This window comes from Triturus cristatus, chromosome 9 (genome assembly GCF_964204655.1).
Source record: "Triturus cristatus chromosome 9, aTriCri1.1, whole genome shotgun sequence".
NCBI lineage: Eukaryota > Metazoa > Chordata > Amphibia > Caudata > Salamandridae > Triturus > Triturus cristatus.
Genome location: NC_140592.1, coordinates 359,158,557 through 359,181,013, shown reverse-complemented (window position 1 = coordinate 359,181,013; position 22,457 = coordinate 359,158,557). Strand labels below are relative to the sequence as shown.

The 22,457-nt window shown below is 43.7% G+C and overlaps 1 long non-coding RNA gene across 1 annotated transcript in view; it reads right to left on the bottom strand.

Annotated features, from left to right (window-relative positions):
- Positions 1 to 3,331: 3,331 nt before the first annotated feature.
- Positions 3,332 to 22,457, bottom strand: part of LOC146797935 (uncharacterized) — a 124,784-nt gene continuing 105,658 nt past the window's right edge. The window contains exons 2-3 of the long non-coding RNA XR_014968562.1: positions 9,063 to 9,789; positions 3,332 to 6,738 (exon numbers count right to left, since the gene is read on the bottom strand). This is a non-coding gene — a long non-coding RNA (uncharacterized LOC146797935). The remainder of the gene's footprint in view (positions 6,739 to 9,062; positions 9,790 to 22,457) is intronic.

The window sequence follows — 22,457 nt, the reverse complement described above, 5'->3', positions numbered from 1 at the left end:
TGAGGTACCACCAGCACACGGGCTGACCGAGGCTCAGCAGCCTTAGGCTCGCTGTAAAGGAGGTCATTCTCCCAATAGATCAGATGTGATCCTTACTGATCACCTGCTGCCTGGGCTGTGGCCTGTCGCCGCAGTCCCTCAAGAGAAGGGCACGTTCTCTGCTGTTCACAAAATTCCTCCCTGGTGGACCCTCCTTCCTGCTGCCAAAGGGTCAGCTCCGGTAGGTCCCCCAGTTCGACTATTTGTTACCCTGTAGGTTCCAGAGCATCCCCCTCAAGGTCTGCTCCTTCCTGGACCGTGGGAACCATGGGAGGCGGTTTCCCGCGCCCCCTACCCGTTCTCTTTAAGGCAGGGGCCTGGGCCTTACTTTCAGGCTCCAGGTCCTTCTGAACATCCTTACTGGCTGCCATGGACCGAGTGGTCACACATGCCCACTCAGGTAGACCCAACATTTCCAAATGAGTCTTCCTCTCCACCGAAGCCCACAGGGAGTTCTCTAAATCGTTGCCCAACAGACAGTCTACCAGCATGGCCTCACAGCTACTTGGAGAGTTACTGAGACCGACCCCCCCCCCCACTCAAAAGGAACTTGAGCCACTTCACACTGGCTCTCAGAGTTGTCTGCTGACACTACTGGGCAGAATGCATGGGGGACAATCTGCTCCTTGGACACCAACCAGGAGCTGACAGCAGTCACACTAGCGCCTGTGTCCCTCAGATCCTCCACCCTATGGCCATTGATGGTTACCCACTGCCTGTACTTCTTAGTGTTAGCAGGCAGTGCGGGGTTAGGGACCTTCTCAAAGTCTCCTAGCGAGACAAGGGTCAATTCTACGGGATCCCACCCACTTTGGACACCCATCTCTTCCCCTCCCAAGGCTACACTGGCAATCTGGCGGGGGGTGCACAGGGTGGTACATTGGTGTCCCTCAGGGGACACTGAGGATCATAATACCTGTGGCCCACTTGACCACACTTAAAGCAAGTAAGGGGCCCCCTCTGAACAGGCCTACCTGTCGGGGGCACTGGCTTCTTTTCCAGGGGAGGCTGGGACACCACTACTTGGTTCCCTGGGGAATTTATTTTGGGGCCCTCTCTGGTACTCTCTCTGTTTACCCCTGTCCCCCCCACTTCTCTGCTGGGGACCCTGCCCACCTTTGGCGTAGTCTCCCACAGGACCCTTGCGAACCCGGGTGCTCACCCAGCGGTCCGCCTCCTCAGCAAGCTTCCTAGGGTTGGTGAGCTTGCTATCAACAAGGTGCTGGCGTAGCTCTGGAAAACAGTTACTAGATAAATGCTCCCATGCGAACAAATCATACAATTGCTCAAAGGTTTCCACTTTGCTAACTTTTACCCAGTGATCCATTGCTCTGCAAAAAAAGACACATATTCAACCCAAGTGGTACCCTCCAACTTCTTGCAGGTCCTAAATCTCTGCCTGTACATTTCTTGGGTCAAACCATAACGTGTCATCAAAGCCTCTTTCATATGGGCATATACCATCCTGCTCTGCTCAGGCAGGTCCAACAGGGTATCCCTCCCATCACTCACAAAGCGTCCCCACAACCTCGCTCCCCAATCCTTCTCAGGGACCCGGTGGGACACCATGGCTATCTCATATGCCGCAAACCATTGCCCAATATCCTCACTCTTATGGAAATCCTTGATGACATCCTTGGGTATGTACACTCTACTCTCGGTAGGTACTAAAGGTATGCTGCCACCAGAGGGGGAGATCTCCAAATTCTTAGCCTTGATCTCCAACTCCCTCAATACTCTCTGATGCTCAAGTTTCATTTTCTCAAGTTCAAATGCCAACCTATGATTCTCAATATCCAATTCTTTGCTCTTCAGGTCCTTCTGACCTTCCAATTTGGCCATCTCCAAACTATGCCTCCTATCTCTCTCTCTGTCCTCCATCTCTTCTGAAGACAGACCCTTTGAGGACACACCTGGGTTGGAAAGTGCCTTACCTCCCACTAAACCCACTTCCTTATCCTGCTGCCCTCCAGCGTCCTCTTCCTCATTCCTGGCGGACTCTCTTGCCTCCATCCAGGCCCTAAGGGCCTTCTGATATACCTCCTTCCTAGAGAGGCCCGCAACAGGGACAGTGAATCGCTTGCAAAAAGACTTTAGCTGTTTGGCAGTATATGTTTCTAACCTATCCTCTTCAAAGAGGAGATCCTCCGAAGCATTGGAGGTTGGCCTACCCAGTGTAGGCATGACTGGTAACTACAGTCAACAATAGAACAGAGAAAAAAATACCTGGCTGACAATCACAGTCCGCACTAGAACAGCGAAAAAAATACTTGGCTGGCAATCACAGTCAGCAATAGAACCAAAATCACCTGGCTGGAAATCACAGTCAGCACAGAACAACAAAAAATACTTGGCTGGCAATCACAGTCAGCAATAGAACCAAAATCACCTGGCTGGTACTCACAGTCAGCACAGAACAACAAAAATAATTGGCTGGCAATCACAGTCAGCAATAGAACAAAAATTAAACTGTACGTGGTTTACCCTCACTAGTAGCATACACTGGTTATTGTATGTGGATCATAAATGCAATTCCTGATCCTTCCGCTGCCACCAATGCTAGAAATGGGGGTCTCTAGTTGAAAGTGGCTGGCGCCGATGTCAAATAGTGACCCTTCTTCCTAAGTCAGAGTAAGGGGGCTATACCCTTTGATAACCCCTGCTCAACCCTGTGGTAACGTAGCACGAGCAGACAGGCCTATCTCAGAGGCAGTGCGTGAAGCATTTAGGACCATACACAATAACGCAGGAAAGACGCTACAAAATAGACACCACGAGCAATTATAAAAAAATTGTTATCTCTATATAGATTAAACACGAAATTGAGAAATGCTCAAAGGACCACAATACACGTAATTAGATTTGTCTCAGGAGCGAGGAAATCACTTGTGCATGTGGGTGGAATGAACTTGGTTCAGGGACCGGGCCCATGCGACCCGGTGATGCACAATGTACAAGGTACCTAGGATATAAAGGGGCACGGTGCACAGCTCCTCAGAGAGGGTGCGGGATGGCAAGTGGACCAACAGCGCCCAGAACATCCAACGCCAGCAACCGTGAAGGAGACATAAACGACAAAAATGGAAGGGAGACCTACGCCAATGGTGCCAGGTCTAACAACTATATTCACATTAAAAAAAAGTCTGAGCTGTTTTGCGGTTTCTTCTGCATCTTCATTCTGGGCCCGTGCAGCAGTAAACCAGACTGGTCCACGACGGCTGCACAATCAGCATCACTTGACCAGAGAGATATGTAAAATATCAACCTGCACCACCTGACCAGCGAATACATTTGCTGCGGCTGCTTGACTGCCAAAGACGGTAGTATATGGCAGAGAAAAAATGAGCGCACCAAATAAAATGACAGATACGAAATTCAGATCCGCTTCCGAGGCTCCAAGTTCTATTTTGTAAGCACAATTCATCTACGTTGAAATCATTTTGTTGGCTTCCAGCTTATCAGTTGATAGGCAAATTAAAATGCTCCTTCTCCCCTTGGAGGATTGAAGCCTGGAAATGTTAGGAGTTGCAAATGGAGTTGTGTGCCAGAGGGCACTGGGCTGCATAGCACAGCTCTGCTGTTGCCGGGGTTCAATCACTGTTCCCCCCCGATAGATATGCGAGCTCCAGCTGCTGTGTGCCCCAGAGCAGTGCAGTGTCATATAACAAGGGGTGGGGATTGTCCCGGCAGCTTGGAAAGTGAAAAAAAAAGAAAAAGTGGTAACTTTCCTGTTCGTCCAACCATGTTGTCTCCGCCAAGATTTTTACTAGTTGCTGTGTAGTAAATTTCAGTGAGATGTGGGTAAATACATTCCTGAGAGAACTGGCGGATATCTTTTCTAAGTTTCTCGGTTTTTCTCTTAAGAAGGTAATCACCAAAGGAGTCAAGTTCTATATTGATTTCCTCCATTTTACTCTTACTGTCCTCAATTCTTTTGGTTTGTTTGAGTTTTTCCTTTAGGTCTTGAATTTCTTTATTAAGTAAGGCTTCCACTTCTCTGGCTGTTTCAATAATGAGGATCATCCAATCCCTTGAGCATCAGTTGGAAATAAGGCCCACTTTTCCAGAATTTTTTTTATTTCTATTTCCACCTTAGAGACCTGTCACTACATAATGTTCTGTTTTCTAGTCCCTTTGTTTTTCGGGATCTCTTGGGCACCATGCCCTCTACTTATTTTAGGGATATTTGGCTTTTATCCCCAAACATACACAGATTGGTTAATACTTCCTGTATGACTGTGTGACGGTTGATTCTTTCATTGTTTTTTTCCACTTTGAGATGGCTGCCGTTTTTGTCCAGGTCTTATATATCGAGGCACTGCACGATTGAATATTTTCCAGATGTTTGAGTCACCTCTTTCTCGACCATATTCGAGAGGCAGTTGTGTTTTTTATCTGTAAACGTATGCAGATTTGTTTGTATTATCTGGTTGTATGTGTGATGGGTCATTTTTCCATTGTCTTTTCCATTCCAAGATAGCCGCTGTTTTTGAGTGCTGATATTGCAGCATTGTATGCCTTCCTGAGCTCCTCCCCTTCCGAGTTGTGTGTTTATTTGCCTCGCGTATCCGTGTTTGAGCCAACTCACCTGGGACCCTTTTATCACGGTAGCGACTACATCACGGTGAAATGGGTTTGATACTGTGAGGATCGCCTAAACTCTTTCTCGGTTAAGGATCCTGAGCTGTGTGGCGCTCTCGCTTTTCTCTCTCAGTCTTCACTACGTCGTTAGTGGATCTATTTGCTCTTTATCCATGAGCTTGATCTTGTTTAATCCCTCATGTTTTATAGTTGATCTGGTGTCACAGCACTTCCTGTTCGACCGCCCATTCACCCTGTACCATCGTGTTAGTTGTTATATATCTGGGGGCGGGCTCAGATTGTCTCTGTGTTTTACTTAGGGAATTCCATTTCCATCAGCTCGGGCCCTCCTGCTTCGCCTGTACTATATGTCGGATAAGTGCCCTCTAATGAACATAAACAGTTTTGTTTCCCATGGACAGGGTAATTTGGTAACTCTTGTCCATTTCTGCCTGATACCTCAGACTGAGTAGTGTCCATTCTTGACACAATTTATACTCTTTAACTGTCGCAAGACTTTTATGAGCTTTTCAACTCCCTATTAAGTCTTTGGCGCCAGTATACGTATTCGATGCTAGATCGAATATATACATAAGACATGTTTTCTTTTCTTTCTTTTTTTAGATTGTAACTCTCACCCATGACAGTATTTATATAAACCCTGCTAGAACCTGGATCCCTCTACATATATATTTTCAAATAAACAATGTCTGGATACCTTAGGACTCTTTATCCACTGTGCTGTTGGTCCAGAGTCGCATCCCCTCTATTCAAGGTATTCTTTCTATCCTCCATTGATTTTTTTACCACCACTATTATATACATCTTATCCCTTACGTAGTGCCCCTATTTTTCATCAGATTGCCACATCTTCAGCTGGGCAGATGTGTGAATAAGACAACGCATCTATATGCTTTGGGCCCACATGGAGTTGTGCTCAAGTACCTGCCTGCCCTAGTGAAATAATATATTGCTGTTTAATTCACCACTATGGGACATATTAAACATTCTTGCTGGTACACTTGGATTAACCATCTGCCTATTTTTTCTCGTTATAAACTTTTAAATTTCTCAGTCTTATGGCATTTCTTTGGGACTTTACTTGAGGAGTGTTATTTGTTTTTGTTTTTTTGGCTATCATACTTTCTTACACCTTCTACACAGGGCTATAAGGTTTAAAGTGAATGTTTTTATATGGTGCACGATGCACGACTCCACCTCCCTTTTTTAATATATAAATATATTTTGAGGATTGTTCACTCACCTATTGGAGCTTCAGTGTGCATCTTAGAATTCAGTTTGATAATTTAAGTTACTATATTTATAGACATATTGTATTATTTTCAGATACTCCCTTTCTCTGCTGCCCCTAACTTCTATTCTCGAAGCGCCCTGAAGAAGGTGTGACCTTATCCCTTGGCTCTTTCACTGAAACGCGCGTCAGTGCACGATCTGAACAAGACTGGGCGACAAACATGTTATTAAAAAAAATGCATAAACTTTTAAAAGAAATAACAACAGTAACTGTCAACATCAACACAGCATTGTATGGGAACTAGTGTGTATAAACACTTTTTTGTGTGTATTTAGGATATTTATGGTTAATTGTTAGTGTTTTGTATTTGATCAGTTGGTTTGTCATGTCTTTGTCCTGTTCATGTGTTTGAGTGAGAGTGTGAATGTAAGAGGTTGTGCTGAATGACTTTATGATAGCTTGGGGCTGATTATGGTCAACAACTATGAAGCACGATTTTGATTTGTAGGGGCCTGTGTCATTATATATATATTCTTCTTCTGTGTATGAATTTTATTGACTATTTATGATTAGGACTCCCGGTATTCCATTTAAATGGATTTTTACATATAAATACAGTCGGAAAACAAGTTTCGCTCTGTCTGTATTTATATTTAAAAACTGGAAAAGACTAGCACATGTTGCGGCACTGCTATGCTCCAACAGAGAGTTGCCTCGCCATGCCCTCTTTCTGACTGGCAGAAAACTGTGACTGTTCTTTCCTCTCCTTTCCGTCATTCGTTCCCCTGTGAAATGGATCCAAAACAGAGGAAACACTTTTGCTGCAAATGTCTTTTTCTGATTTTTCTATTCCAAACTGCTGCCTAAGGATGAGAGAAAAAAAGGTTTTGAAATACGAACAATAAATACATAATTGAATAAAACAAGACAGAGTAGTCGCAAAGTGGCCAGATTGGTTTTATTCACACCCAAACACATTAGCGCCACCTTACAGAGTTTGCCTGGAAAGCACTACTTTTCTTCTCTTGTCCTTAGCCTTTCAAGCAAAAACACTCATCGATTTCTGAATAATGAGTGTAAAAGCTTTAAGTTGTATTCCCTATGAATGTTTGCTGTTTCCAGAATGTTGTTACTTTTTTTTCAGGAAGCATATTACTTTTGTCTTGTGCATAATTTGAATTGAGTTGCTTCCAGGTGTTTATAGCGGGAAACAATTGGGTTGTAGCTGAAGGCAGTGTGTTTCTCTCAGTGGGGCAGTATGGTGTTCAGTGTTGGAGAGGAAGTGGCACTCTGTGCCGATGGCAGAAACTGCAAGGCTCTGAAACAAATGGCTTGTGATAGCACTTTTAAGGGTATTTGGGACATTCTGCGAATGGCAAAGATTTCAGATGAATGTATTGTGTTGACCAATAAAAACCGAGTGCATGTGTGCATTGTCAATTTAAATAAATGTGGAAAAATTCTAGCTGTCTAGTGTTGTCTTTTACTTGTGGCAAAAATAAATATGGATAAATACAGATAAAGTGCCCCAAAAATAAATATGGATAAATACAGTCAGAAATGGCAAAAAAATAAATACCATAAAACCGGGAACCCTATTTTTGATTAACTGATGTACGCTGACATATACACATTTTGTATGATGGACATGTACAATAAACTGATGATATAAACCTTGATAACATGGAAGTTGATATTCACTACTCTATATATAAGTGTCCTTAACTGCACATTATTCTTAGCCCCTTGTGGATGAGGCGATATACATATCCCTTTCCTATGGTTGAGATTTTCCCCCACATTAAAGAAATAGCTTTAAGGCAGTTGGGTTTGTTCTGTTGATTTTGTAGTCTCATTCCCCTGCCTAGGTATCAGTTCAGGGACTCCTTTAGTGTGACTTATTTAAGTAACTATCATTGTGACCTTCTTGCAAGGAGGATTGAATTGGAAGTCACAGAAAGACAACTGTTGGCATTTACTCTTTAGTGCTACTTCTCAATCATTGAGTTGGCTAACTGCACCACAAGGCTACCACATGCATACAGAAGAACGTTGTTAGGGCTTACGCAGACCCAGTTCTAATTTCTTACTGGTGTGTACTTTTAGTTGAACTCCTGTATTACTAGACTGCTACAGGAAATTAGTAATACATGTTCAAATCTTACTTCAGCTGCCAAATGTTTTAGGGACCTGATGGTGATGCCACAAGAGGAGGTTTCCTTAGAGCACAAGTCTCTTGGCACGAGGCATATGAATTGTGAAATTGCATTCTCATAAATAAATTTGCACCAGCTGTATAGCTATAATAATCACGAATAAGATAAAACTTATTAGAAAACGGCATGGTGAAAGGGGAGTCAGTGGTAACAATGCAGTTAAATATTCTGAAAATACCAGGCATAAAAAACAATTTGATTAAAAAAAATTAGGAAATACAAGATGATGAAATAAAGCAATTAAGAAGCACTTGCTGACAGCAGCAAGAGTGTACAAGACATGCTTAGAGATTGCTGTGCTTTATTATATAAAGATGGTCCTCATTGGTGCTGTGGTAATTGGCAGCTGTGACTAGGTGTGCAAACTAAATATGAAAGTCAGAATATCAATGGTACTAAATATGAAGGACAAAATACATCAAAAATAATAATATCTACAGGTAAATAAGTCTACACATTCTCTGTACCTGACCACATATATGTACCTATGCGGTACATATATCTTCAGAGTATGTAGATGTGGAGTTAGCAGTAGTAAATCTATACTTCCCTATATGACCTTACTTTTTCATATTTTGTCCTTGATATTCTTGTAAGATGATTCTCATAATATCGATATTCAGTACTACAATCCCGTGGCTACAACATCTTGCCTACACAAATTATCTCATCTCTTCTTTTGAGTCCCTGTAAATAACAGGTGCTGTTCTGTTGCTCGTCTTTGGCCCTCATTCTAAGTAGGGCTCGAATTCCAATTCAGGAGCAAACCTCTGAATGTGACAAACTGGGAATTCTAACTCGGGCACTAATTTACCACCTTGAGGATTTTTTTTCACGATTTGCACCAGATAAATCCTGGTGCAAACTGTGCAGGCAAACAGTGTCCTCTAATAGGAAATCAATTAAATACACAAACTCATGTAAAGGTAAACACTTTATCTGATAGAGATTTCTGGTCACAGATTCCTCACCTTAGAATATTCCCTAGGCATCACATTGGATCCGTAAATGTTTTAGCCGTCCCCATGCAGGCCGGTAGCTGGTGCCATTCAGCTGCACATGGCATCATTGGCGTCATCTGCCCTTTAAGTGACATGAACAGTGCCTATGTAGGTGCCACCCCAGCATGCTGACCTCAGTTCCTTCTTTTCCACACTGAAAAGGTTCAATGCTCCGTCCATCACCGCCTGGTGTTTGCTTTGTTTGCCCTAAGTTGGCAAGGTATGCCAAGACGTGGTTCCCTTGTTCACTTTCCCACTGGATTCAAGCTAGCCTGGCTGATGAGGGGTGTTACCCCGAAACCGGTCCCAGGATGCTTGTTTCCGGTCCAGGGAAGACCAGGCTTGGCAGTTCAAGCTGGACTGTTCCCAAGAGGAGCAGGGTCAAGACTGATTTGCATATGGCTGGGTTTCAAATGGAGTGGCGAAGTGAGCTAAAGAACGATGATGGATTCAACCCAGATTTGTCACTGGGGGTGAGTGTCTGAAATGTTTAAGCGCTCCGTCCATCATTTCCTTGTGTTTGCCACATGACAAGCTCTGTTCAAATTAGCATGCCATGAGAAGGAACCTGGTCCTAATGGTATTCATTCCAGCATTTTTAGTAATGATGCCTCATTCTGGCAATTTGACAGCTTCTGCTCTTGAAGTATGCTTTGTGAGGTGGTGACCGGCCCGATTTCTGGAGAGAAATTCCATCCTAAACAAGAAATGACAAAGTCAATAGGTCTTTACTTGGCAATCTGGTGCAACTGTTAAATGTGTTTTTATTTTTTGTTGTAAGAATATGTCACAAAAATAAAAAGAAAGGATGATTTCTAAATAAGACAGCCATGTGTTTGCAATAAAAATGCAAAATTTTAAATACATCAATTATTGCATATAATATTAATATAGAGTGCATGTGATTCCTAGCAGGCAGGTGTACTTAAGAGGTAAATAAGTGAATCACTTTTTAGTTTTAACGTACGTCAAAGATAAATATGATTCTTATTGGCACAATTTACTGTCATCTGAACATATAATTTAAGCACACGATTCGATTTCGATTCTAAAACTTTATTCGGTACAAGACCTTAAAAGAATAAATATCAAACATACATGTTACAATGAATAGAACATTACAGTGGAATCTCAAGCCATTCATAGTAATACCGTTATCAAATTCCATGAGCAATACAAAGTGAATAAACAGAGCATTAGTCAATAAAAGAGGTCACAGTCTTCCTTATTTCAAGTGCTGGTTGAATATCACCTAATACTGAGGCACTACATAATTCAGACTCTAACAGTTGGAGATAGGGCAAACAGACAGAAAAAGAACTAGAACCAAAATAGCGCAGTAATGGGCATAAAAAAATACCCTTGGTCTAAAATAAAAACTGCAAAAGTACACAAGACGGACTAAAAAATAAACATGCATTGGCAAATCCAATAGGTCTTGCCTATGCATGGCATATTGGCTTTGCCAATGTGTTTTTGTCATGTTATACACCAGAGTGGCTTCTGTTCAGCATGGCTAAAAGTTAGTGGCATAGAGGAGTTCATAGAGTGGAGTAGAGTGGCAAAGAGGGAAATGGAGTGTCAAGGAGTGTCATGGACTGGAGTGTCATGGAGTGGAGTAGAGTGGAGGGGCGTAGAGTGGAATAAAGTTTCCTAAGGTGTGTAGTGTCATGAACCTATGTGTGTTACGACCTCTGTGGTTCTGGGTGGACTTAACAGAGGAAGTCCATAACTTGCTGGGAGGTGTAGTTATTAATGTTTATGATGTAGTCTGAGGACAGAGTATGATTGTATTTTGAGGAATAAAGACGTACAATCCAGAGTTCCATGTGTGGCATATTCATTTGCCTGCTCCCGGGCTGGTGAGGATGCTGCAAATGCTGGTGAGTGCAGGATCTGTGCCCCGAAGAAATAAGACTGCTCTCCCTACAAATTTGCAACATTACAGCAAACTCCTCGTGTGTGCCACATGCCCCCAATTTCAATGAGAAGCAGTTCGAAGTTGGCATGTGTGAAATCGAAGCCCCACTCCAGCCCATTTACGGGCCTTAAAGAAATTGAAGGCCCTGCAGAGGAGCACATTTGAAAGCCCACAAGAAACCCACTCGAAAAGCCAAAAGAAGAGATACTGCGCCACAGTCTAACAAAGAGTCATCATCAATATAAACCAAAGCACTAAAGGCAGCCAGGGATGATGCAAAAAGCTGAAAGAGATGATGGACAAGTACGAGAGACGAAACCGTCACTTACCATAAAAAAAGAAGGTGGAACCTTATGACCTCCGATCTGGCACGACTACCCAAGTACAAGCACATGGCCAGTGCTTGCAGGAGGTACCGGCTCAAACAGACAGCTGTCATCACCTGAACAGCATATACTCTCAACGTCAGCATAAACAAGCAAGAAGTATGTGGCCGCTGTGTTTCTGAAACCACCACCATCATTCAACACTGCGAAGAAGCAGAATATTGGCGTCAAATGGACTGCATGAATTGAGTCGTTCAATGATTTTATAGATGCCTTAGAAGAAGTAGATGATAAGAAAATCCTTTAGTACCTTGAGAACCTTGTCGGTGACAGAGTAAAAGAAAAGCTGAAGAGAATATCACAGGTTGACAAATGATACTACCGTCAAGGAAGTGTTGAAAGCCAAGTTCAATCAGATTCCGAACGTCGAGTATGAAAGGTACATTTTCAATCAAGCATGATAGCAAGCTGGAGGATGAGTTTGTTGAAAGACTTGAAGTGCTTATCAAACACTGCAAGTTTAGTGAAATTAATGATGATGAAGGCATACATGTCAGAGTTATAGATGACTGTCTTTAAGAATCCTTTAGAAGATGCATATTGAGAGAGACGCTCAGCTTAGCAAAAGTACTAATCACTGCCAGGGCCGAAGAAAGAGCAGACCGACAAGCTACTGACATGGAAGCTGTAACAAAAAAAGGGAATCATCTTTTGCCATAAAGAATAAGAACAAACACCGAGTAGATGCATACAAGTCGCCGTCTACAAAGAGGGAATGATGCGTTTCCAATGTGGGCTTAATTTCCACAAGAAGACAAATGTCTAGCCATAGGCCAAACGTGCAAATGCTTTGGTAAGAAGAACCACTCCATAATAGTTTGCATAGCGAAAGAGAAACTATGTCACAGCGAGAAGAGAAAATGGACACCAGAAAGTTCCAGAAGCATTCTCGCCACCCCCATAAAGCAGAAAGTGACATTAGTTATGACAAGAAGAAACCAGACAAAGTCGATTGTTGTCAAGTTCATCCTACAGAGGCTCGTCAATGTTATTATCGAGCGCTGGTGAAGGAGATGAATGTGCACTGATGGAATCGACCAACAAACGACATGCACATGTAAATCTGGATGTTTACAAGGAAGAATGAACAAAGACAAACCACCAAATGAAATATCAAACCTCATTTGGACATTGCCCCAAGATTACAATAAAGGTCAACAGTTGCCCCATAACCTTTATTATAGACAGTCAGGGGTGCATGGTTGCTTAAGGCAAAAGGATGCGACCCCTGTCTTAATTCTTACCTCTTACTTTTTAACATAAATTGAGCAAGAACTTAACTATTTGGAGCTTCTAACCCTCGCTCTGCGCGAGGGTCAGGCAAAAGCAAGAACTTTCAAAAGGCATGTGCACTAGTCTGTATGTGCCTGCCATAGAAGGTTTCACAGGGCTTACCTCATTTCAGCCCTGCTCCTCTGTGCCCTGCAAGGCCGTAACACCACTGTCTCTTTTTACACAGTGCAGCCTCGCTGATTGAAAACAACCTGGGTGCTTTAAGCTTAAGCCCTGGATTTTCTAGTGGCTGTCTGTCAATCAGCAAGGCTGCACTGTGTACCAGCGCAATCCCACTCTTTTCCGAACTCGTCAAAGGGTGTGATCAGATTATCAAGCCTCCATGGCCACACCTCATCCTGAAAGGAGTTGGGAAATATGTGATGTGCACAAAAGAGTGCGGACAGGAGGAGAATGGAGCCTAGAGCTGCTGTCAGTGTTTGAGGCAAGTGTGGTCATTCAACGGTACGAGGGGAGGCCGATGTAGAGGGGGATTTTAAAGTAATGGATTGTACAGACCGCCATTAAGCAAAAGAAATATCAAACAAACAAAAATTCAAAATAACTGGCCTTGAAATGGGTCCCTAATGGGTCTTGTTTTATTGTCGTTCATGACTCACCTTATAAGGTTTTGTGTAGCATTGCTGGTGCATGAAGTCCTGTCCTGGTCTTGTTGATGAGGGTAGTTCTGTGATATTGATGTTGGTGTACACAGTAGGAACTTTTATAGTACTGGTGGTTTCTGCAGTTCTATTGCAGTGCTAATGGCCGATACTTGTTGTAATAGATCTCAGTCAGTCAGTCAAAAAAACTTTATTTTGGCCACTCGAGCCATAAAAGTACATTAACCCCTTCGCCGCAGCAGGAATTCCGCCGCGGCGCTGGGGGGGGGGGTTTGGGGGCAGGTGCGGTGGCGCTGTGCTCGTGACGGAACCGCTCCGTCACGAGCCACGGGTGAGCTGTGCTCATGACAGAGTGGTTCTGTCACGTCTCCGCCCACTGCGCTAATCGCCCGCACAGGCGGGGAATTAGCGCCGCGTGGGCGGAGCAGCCGCCAACAACCGCAGCATGACGGAACCACTCCGTCATGAGCACACGGCACCCGTGGCTCATGACGGAGTGGTTCCGTCATGAGCAGGGAAGGGGTTAATAGATAAAAAACTTCAGACATTTACACAAACTAATCAATATTTACATCCCATACATTTGTGCAAGATTAAAAAGACTGACAACTACACAAAGATTTAAAATTCATAAAAACAGTCATTAAAATACAATGAACAGACTTTACAAGAGTTGTTGTGGTTTGTTTTGGAAGCACACAGAATATAACGTGTAATGGTTTTATCCTCCCCTGTAATTACTTTAAAAACCCTCTCCTAATGTGCCACATAGCATTTAAAAAGCGAGATACGGCAAACACAATTGGAGGATCAGTATCATATTTTAATACTGGGCCTCTAGACAACGAACAAACCCTAAGTTTTTACATAGTTGGATTATCCAACGATTATGGGGCAGAGCATATGCAGGGCAGAAGAACAATACATGGATTTCAGACTCAGCCATTAAATTACATGCAGGACACACACTCGAGTTCTCTGGGGCCCATAAGCTACTGTGCGCTGCCAGTGGTAGATTCCCCAATCTAAACTGCAGATATAATTTCCTAGCCATAAGAGGGTAGATTACATCCAGAAAGAGTTCTTTTTTGTATACCTCTTTAATTTGTAGGAACTCCATCGTCAGCCTGCCCTCTTTGGCACTTTCTTGGAGGGACAGTAGGTTGGATTGCCTATAGTGTTTTACAAGGTCCGACCTAGATATCAAGGCACAGGAAAACTCTGGGGATGACCATAGCTCTGGCCTGCCAAGCCTAGTGGAGAGATTCCTTATGTGGGCCAGCCATGGTATTTTACTGGGATTTAATCTTGGAAGGAACTCCTTTAGCTTTGTAGGAGGACAGCTTTGGAGTTACGCATACGCGGTGCCAAAAGGTCAGAGACCTAAGGGCAATCTCTTCATCAATTGGCCTCATGCCCAGATCCAAACGGAGGGGAACTAATGAGGTGCTGCGTGGAAGTCCTATAAGCTGTCTCATAAAGTTGTTTTCCAGCTTGACGAGATCAGAGGTAGAACAGTGCCCCCAAAGCTCTGCCCCATATAGTGTCGCCCACATTGCTTGGGCCTTGAATATCTCCACCACAGGCGCTGCTGGTTTATATACAGATTTTCTGAACAATTTCATAATCCCGCCCACTGTCTGGGTTAGCCTAAGTCTTGCTTTAGCCATCTGGGGGCCCCACCCAAGTCGCTCAGATAATTTAATGCCCAGATAATCGAATGTCCTCACTTTTTCATGGAGGATACCGTTGAGAGAGGGGTTTGGGCGCGTACTCTTCGGGGGATTAAAGACCATAAATATGGTCTTGGATAAATTAATCTCCAGACCTCTCATATTGCAAAACTGTGCAAACCCATCCAGGATGCGTTGAATGCCTAGAGATGACTTGGACAATAGCAGGGTATCATCCGCGAACATCAACACCGGTATCTTCCCTGTGGCTAACTTTGGGGCATCAGTGTCTTTTATGTTATTGAGAAAATCAATAAGCCCATTAATGTAGAGACAAAATAGGGTGGGGGCTAAAACGCATCCTTGTCTCACCCCCTTTTTAACAGGAAAGTGTGTGGAGAGTTCCCCATATTTTCCGCATCTTACCTGTGCGTAATTGCCAGTATGTAACCTCACTAACACATTAAGGAGATAAGGAGGAATCCCAAGGTCGCTAAGCACTTCCCAGAGCTTCTTCCTGGGTACGAGATCAAAGGCCGACTTCAGATCAACAAATATAAGATAGAGGCTGCCACCCTCCATCTTCACAGTTTTCCAGAAAAGTAGCTGTAATCTAAAAATCTGGTCCACGGTTGACATATTTGATCTGAAGCCGGCCTGGTAGGGACTCAAAATCTCCTCTTCCTCAATCCACCCCTGTATCCGGGCCAAAAGGACCCTGCCCATCAGTTTTTGGGAGATGTCAATTAAGCTGATAGGTCTGTAGTTAGAGGGTAGCAGAGGGCAGCCTTTTTTGAATATGGGTACTATCTCAGCGCCATTCCAAGTATCGGGGGGATTCATGCCCTTCAGAATAGCATTAAATAGAGCACACAAATATGGGACCCATATGCTGGGTTCTTCCCGAAAGAGGTCCCCCGGGAGTTTGTCTAGACCAGGGACTTTGTTGGGGTGCAAGCTGTTAATAGCATTTCCAACTTCCGTCATGGATATATCCCAGCCCCCCTCCTGGCAAAGCTCCGGAGTTGTACTCCTCACAGTTGTACAGAGACCCAAAATGTGACTCCCACACTTCGGGCGCTATGTTGGGCTCTATTGCCAAACGTCCTTCCTGGCCTCCAGTGCTCACTATCCCCCAAAACAGTTTCAGATCGTTATCCTTCAAAGCAATCCAGAGGGCATCCCACCTCTCTGTTTCCCATCCTTTCTTTTCCTGCAACATAATCCTCCTATACCTAACTCTTGCTAGTTTGATGTTTGGCCTATCTTTAGCCTTCACCGCATGCACTAGCTCCTGTTTTGCTTTGCGGCACTTGTTGTTAAACCATGAGTGTTTCGATCGGTTGGTTTCCCTCTTTAGTGTCACCGGATAGAATACAACGGTCAGTTTTACAATTAGCTCCTCATGAATTTTCTTAATCTAGTCTCTATCCCCTGCAGGGGCCTCCACCTGTCCCACCTCCCACATTCTGGCTATCATAGGTATTACTAGCTGATCAACTTTAGCCAATTTAGGGGGAGAGTGTTGGATACAGCTCCATCTAACTTTCCTTCTGTTGTTAGTAGTCTTTAAAGCACAAAACCCGGTTGCTGGATGGGGACAAATGGTGGACGCGCCAAGATTCCCCAGCTTCAAAATTGCAATCAAGGCATTATGGTCACTATCCTGCCTCTGCTGAACGTAGAAATCTAGAACTTTTTCCCAGGTTCTAGTTTCCACCATGATGTAATCAATTAGCGAGGCCTGGCCTTCTCTATTGAATGTAAATTGACCGGGGCTGTCAGACTTGTTCCTCCCATTGCATGCCCTCAGAGAGTGGGACAACATAAGTGAGTGGAGTTGCATGGCCAGAGGGGACCATACTTTGATTGGGGTGATCTGTAGATCAGGAATTGACCAGTATAGGTCTTCTTCTGAGGGGGCCTCTTGGGTGTGGTCGGTTAGTGGCTCAAATTGGCAATTAAAATCACCTCCTAAGATCAGCAAGGACGCTGGATCCAGGGTTGGACTAAAGCACCCTAAATGGACTATGGTGGCGGATTCTTGTCTGTTGGTCACAGGTCGTGAATAGACGTTTATTAGGGCTATTTTCATCTTAGCAGGGAATGACAGCAGAACACATTGGATATCGTTGGTGGAAGTTGTCATCTGCTCAGCTCTGCACCCAAGATGCGTGCCTACCCAGATCGAGAGTCCGCCGAATGGGCGCCTCCTCCCCCCCTTGGTAGCCAGAATGTTGAATGTCGCAAAGCAGACCCTTTGGTGTTCTTCCCAGGCCCAGGTCTCTTGGAATAAACAAATGTCCTGGTTGTCCACAAAAGACCCCCAATCTGGACATGCTAGTTTGCTTTTTAGTCCTGCTAAATTCTATGATAGAATTCGCAGTTCTTTGCTCTTGGGTCCTATCCCTCTAGGTGACTCCAGAGAGATAGTATGGGGGAAAGGGTGAGCATCCTGGTGTACCCTAGGTAATCTAGCGGGAGCTCCACTTGATTCTCCCACAGAATTACGGCCCTGCTGTACAACAAGGGGAATGGGGGCAGCATCCTTGCTCAGTTGTAATAGATCTGCTGGTGTCTTTACTCTTGGTATTTGAGGGTATGTCGAGTTCCTTTATAATATTGTGCATGAGTGAAAGCCTTATATATTTGTGTGGGGGCGTGCATAGTACTTGATGGTGCTGATTGTTTTGCAGTTCTCTTATAGTACTAGTGGTGTGTACCCTATTCTAGTGTAAACTATTTGAGGTCTAATGGTATGTTCATTCCTTTTAGTTATGTTGATGAGTGCAGGCTTTTTTTTATTGCTCCTTAAAAATTAAAAAGCAGTGGAAGGCCTGTTGGAGTTGGGAAGATTTTCAAGTGGCGTAATTTCTGCTCCTCTTGGATGCATTGCTGTCCCACGGTTACTCAAAGACAAGGAGATGATGGACGGAGCACTGAAACTTTTCAGACACTCACCCTCAGTCACAGATCTTGGTTGAATCCACCATCGTTCTTTAGCTCACTGTCCCACCCCAGTTCAGAGCCAGCTATATTCAAATAAGTCTTGACCCTGTGCCTCATGTGAACAGTCCATCCCGAACTGCCAAGTCAGGTCTTTCCGGGACCAAAACCAAGTATCCTGGGACCGGTTTCATGTTAACACCCCTCATCAGCAAGGCTAGCTTGAATCCAGTGGCAAAGTGAGCAAAGGACCCATGTCTGGGCAAACCCTGCCAACTTACTCAGCACAAAGTTAATTTATTTAGAAAAAAGTTAAGTAGAAATTATCACACTGTACAAATGAGCTGCGGCTTTAACAAACATTTGTACAGTCTGAAGATTGTTCATGTCTGTATACCATTTTTTTAAAACTATTTACCGTTATGGTGAATGAACATGGTGTTGTGAGCTAATGCGCCTTTCTTCAAATGCCTTGCAGTCTGCAGTTTGTTGCTTAGCAGGAATAGGTGGAATAGGTTGACAGTTAATGGGTATGCACAATGCACCATACCATGACTTTGTACCCCACAGGAGTGTTAGTGGTGGGTGCAGAGCTACGTTTCTATTGCCTCTCTAAGGCTGAGAGTGATGTGACATTGAAGCGAGGGTTGGGGAGGAGACAGGAGCAATGTGCGTGACAAGAAAAAGTGCTGCCATCCCAGCCAGTGCAGGACCTTACATTTGTGTGGTGCTGCATGTGGTGCTATGGTCCCCAATTACATCTCCAAGCAGTCATAAGGATGTACCGAATGCAGAACTCTACAGTTTCCAATGCCCATGACTGAGCAGCTCATCGAGTTCCTGTGTTTTACTTGCATTCTTGAACTTTTAGTCTTCTAAGTTAGTCTATTATAAAATTGGGACTACAAATCTCAGAATGCTATGCAAATGTATGGTCTGTATAAGCTACTCATGCATGGGGCAACTGTGCTCACTCGTGAAGGCACATTTAGTATTTAGTCTTACGCCCTACTATCTTTGAAGTTCACCAGCCGCCACTGTAGACAGTGGTGTGTCGATTAACATCACGCCAGTCGAAACATTCAACAGCCTGTCTCCTATGCCTCACCTTAACCTTCAAACACGAAAGTATACATGTGGGTCACTTCAAAACCAGTCAAGGGTCATTCACAGCAACTTGGAAACATAAAGCAGTATCAATGCAGGCACCAATTCATGTTCTTCAAGGAACTTTGATCAGTGCTTGCCTATTCAGCTTTGCCACCGCTGCTGACATGGGACTGATATATATTAATTACAATCTATCTGCATACTCATTCTGAAGTTGTGAGTCAGTTCTCTTCGTTATTTCACGGCCTGGACAGGCTCAAGACAATGAAAGTGCGGCTTCACTTCTATGAGGACGTCTGCCCTGTTGCTCAGCAGCACCACAGAGTCTTTTTCCATTTGCAAGAAACAGTTGAGAAAGAACTAGAAATGCAGTGGAAGCATGACATCATTGAGATCGCCCTATGGTTCCTACGCCATGGGTGTCGCCCATAGTGGTGGTGGTGCCAATAAAGGACAGTGAGGGTGCCGTGCGCATGATCAGTGGAGGCTGGTGAAGTTTGAGAGTGGTGTGGCAGGGATTGGCTGAAGGGGTGGGGGGGCTCATTTAGGGGGACATGATATTTTTTGGTAGGCCGGCCACCATTTCCCAAAGACAATGTACGTGCAAAGCTTGCCATACACAGTCCACACACAATCTACATAATATACAGGCAAGGCATCAAAATAAAACATTATTATGCACATATTATACTGTGCTCATGCATAGCTCTCACACAAATATATACCATACACAGCATGTGCGTGCAGACTAAACTAAGTTTATACACTTATTATTCTGAGCACGAATAGCATTGTCATAATACATACTCTGGGAAAATTATCTACAAACTAATACTGCACATAATGTGCTGAACAAGCGGGGCATGTGAACATACAGCATGCTTACACAACCGGCCGGGTAAACACTGAGTACAATTAGACAATAGTGTAAACTGAAAGCTTGCCTGTCACTTAGACTCGGCAAAAATACAGCAAGCACAGTTAAGTAACAAGCATTGGCATAGCCAATTGGTCTCGCCTTTGGGACCTTATAAGTGTTTGCCATGCAACAGTTTATGTTGTTGCACCAAGGATATTGTTCTGGATAACTAAACACTTATAAGGTCCCAAAGGCGAGACCTATTGGCTATGCCAATGCTTGTTCCTAGATGCACTTGTATACTGGGCTCAGGTTCCTGTTTGTGAGTGGAGTGCTTTATGACAGGCCTGGTACTCGGCGGTGAAGATTACCCATCAGCTACGGGAACTATATAATCTTCAGTTTCAAGGAAAGGGGACAGTAGCAAATTCCAGTTTCTAGCCCGAAAAGAAAACAGTGGTCTGGTGATCAAAACATAGCGAGTTCTAAAAGGCAGACGGGACACATAGGTTTTTTTGAGCCCCAAGAGCGTTTATACTGCTTAAACAATATTTAACTAAGATCGCTGTAAATTATTTGTTTTGATGAGGTGCGAATATAAGAATACGTATTCAAATACAATTGTACAGGTTAATGGTTCCTTCTCAGCAGAAATAGTTCATAAAACGTGATGTGTTTGAGAGAGCATCACTGGTGTTAAGATTTGTAGGGGTGCACCATATTCACTGTTAGTCAGCACTCATATATAATTCAAGAGTGTTTAGAATTATCATAGAAATATATTCGTTGATATAGAGATGTAGGAATGTAATCAAGCCTTGAAAGAAATAAAGGCCATCAGTTATTATGAAATGTATTTGTATTGCGTTTAATGTTTTAGTTCTGCAATGATGTGATGTATTAAGTAATTATAGGTCATGTTAAAAAGTTAGTATGTAGGTTTCTTACGTATAGGTATGCTGAAATAATGATTGTAATGCGTTTTAGTTTGCAAGGCCTAATTGTTTATGTAAAAGAGAAGGCCTCTTCGTTCCTTATTTTAGCTATGCTTATTAGGCTGACAGGGCTTTTAGTGAAGCATAAATTGCAGTGATGTGTGGGTTTTTCCGTTCCCTGTTTCTGTTGCAGGTGCAAGGACATTTAGCTCGTTAGTTAGAATAAGTCTTTGTTGTAGGAGTTGAGACAGAAGGAGCAGACTGGAGGGGAGTGAATTGGAATGTGAAATCGCAACTCCTAGTACGGAAGGAGCCTGGGACCCAAGGTCGAATTAATGAACAAAGGAAGATGGAAAAGTCTGGATGGAAAATCACAGAAGGAAGACCTGCCTGAAGGGGTGTGCTGAAGGGCGTGTACAAGGATTTTGGGGTTTCGTATTAGGGACAGTGCCCCGTGGGTTGAGCAGACGAGACTTAGGAGGGAGGCTAGAAGGAGCACCATAGATCGAGCTCTCATTAAGTGAAGACTTCTTAGGAAGTTTCACTGCTGACACCTTTTATGCTTTTCTCACCTGAAAGGGAATGTTGTGTAGGGATGTCACTTTAGAATAGAGTAGGGACAGAAATGCTTTAATTAATGACTTTGAAATTTGACATCACAATAGCTATTTTGTACCTGATGCTTTTAGAAGCTGTAATCCTTTTTATCTTTAGTCGAATGCGGATACTTCGTAGAGTAGCATTTGTGTTAGTTCCCATTTATCTTTTGTGCCTTGTATTGAGGTGCCTATATATTCAGATGTTTTTTGCTGATAATAAAAGGACAACTTCCCAGACTTTGAGTCATCCTTTACGAATAATGTCAAATTGCGATAAATACGTTCTGATAATTGTGTTTCTTCCCTCTACGCTATTAAGCAAGTAAAAAGATCCTGGCGACCGGAGTGGGTTCCTGTAGATAATTGGGTAGAAACGAGAATCCGGCTTTCTCAGTTGGTAGCAGAAACAGATGGTTTATTTCTGGTAGCGAGGGAAGATTTAGACTAGGATAAGTGATCCTCGAGGCCCATAAATGTTAAGTGACGGTGAATCATCAGAAGGTGGGCAGCAGACGACCTGGCGGACGGACATTGATGGCTAGTAGCAGTGCGGCAGAAAGCAGCAGTTCGAGGAGTGAGTACGAATAGGATGCGATGTTGTAGATTGCGGTGTTGATTTGTGTGAGATGTCTTGCGGAGTTGGTGTGAATGTTGAGTGATTGTGAGATCAGGCTGTGAGCGCGCGCGGACCGGGAAAGTCTTAGGCGATAAGAAGCCTAAGCGATTGGGTGTAGAATACACCCGTGGTAGATTTTGTTGACCACCCAAAGGGGATCGTGAGGTACCATCGATCACCTGGACCGAGATAGGGGGAGCGAAAGTGTGAGCGTATGATAACCTGACGCTGGTCGTGGGTTGCTGTATGTGGATTTGAGTATTTGTAAACTATCAGAGGTGATCTGTCTGCCCGGACAGGGACAGATAGTTGCCAACCGAGGTCGACAATTTCGAGAGACTGTGGACGGACAGTCAGAGGCTGTGGACGGACAGCCAGAGAAGTAACTTGTTTCGGTTATTTCAGTGTATGGATGGACGAATGCA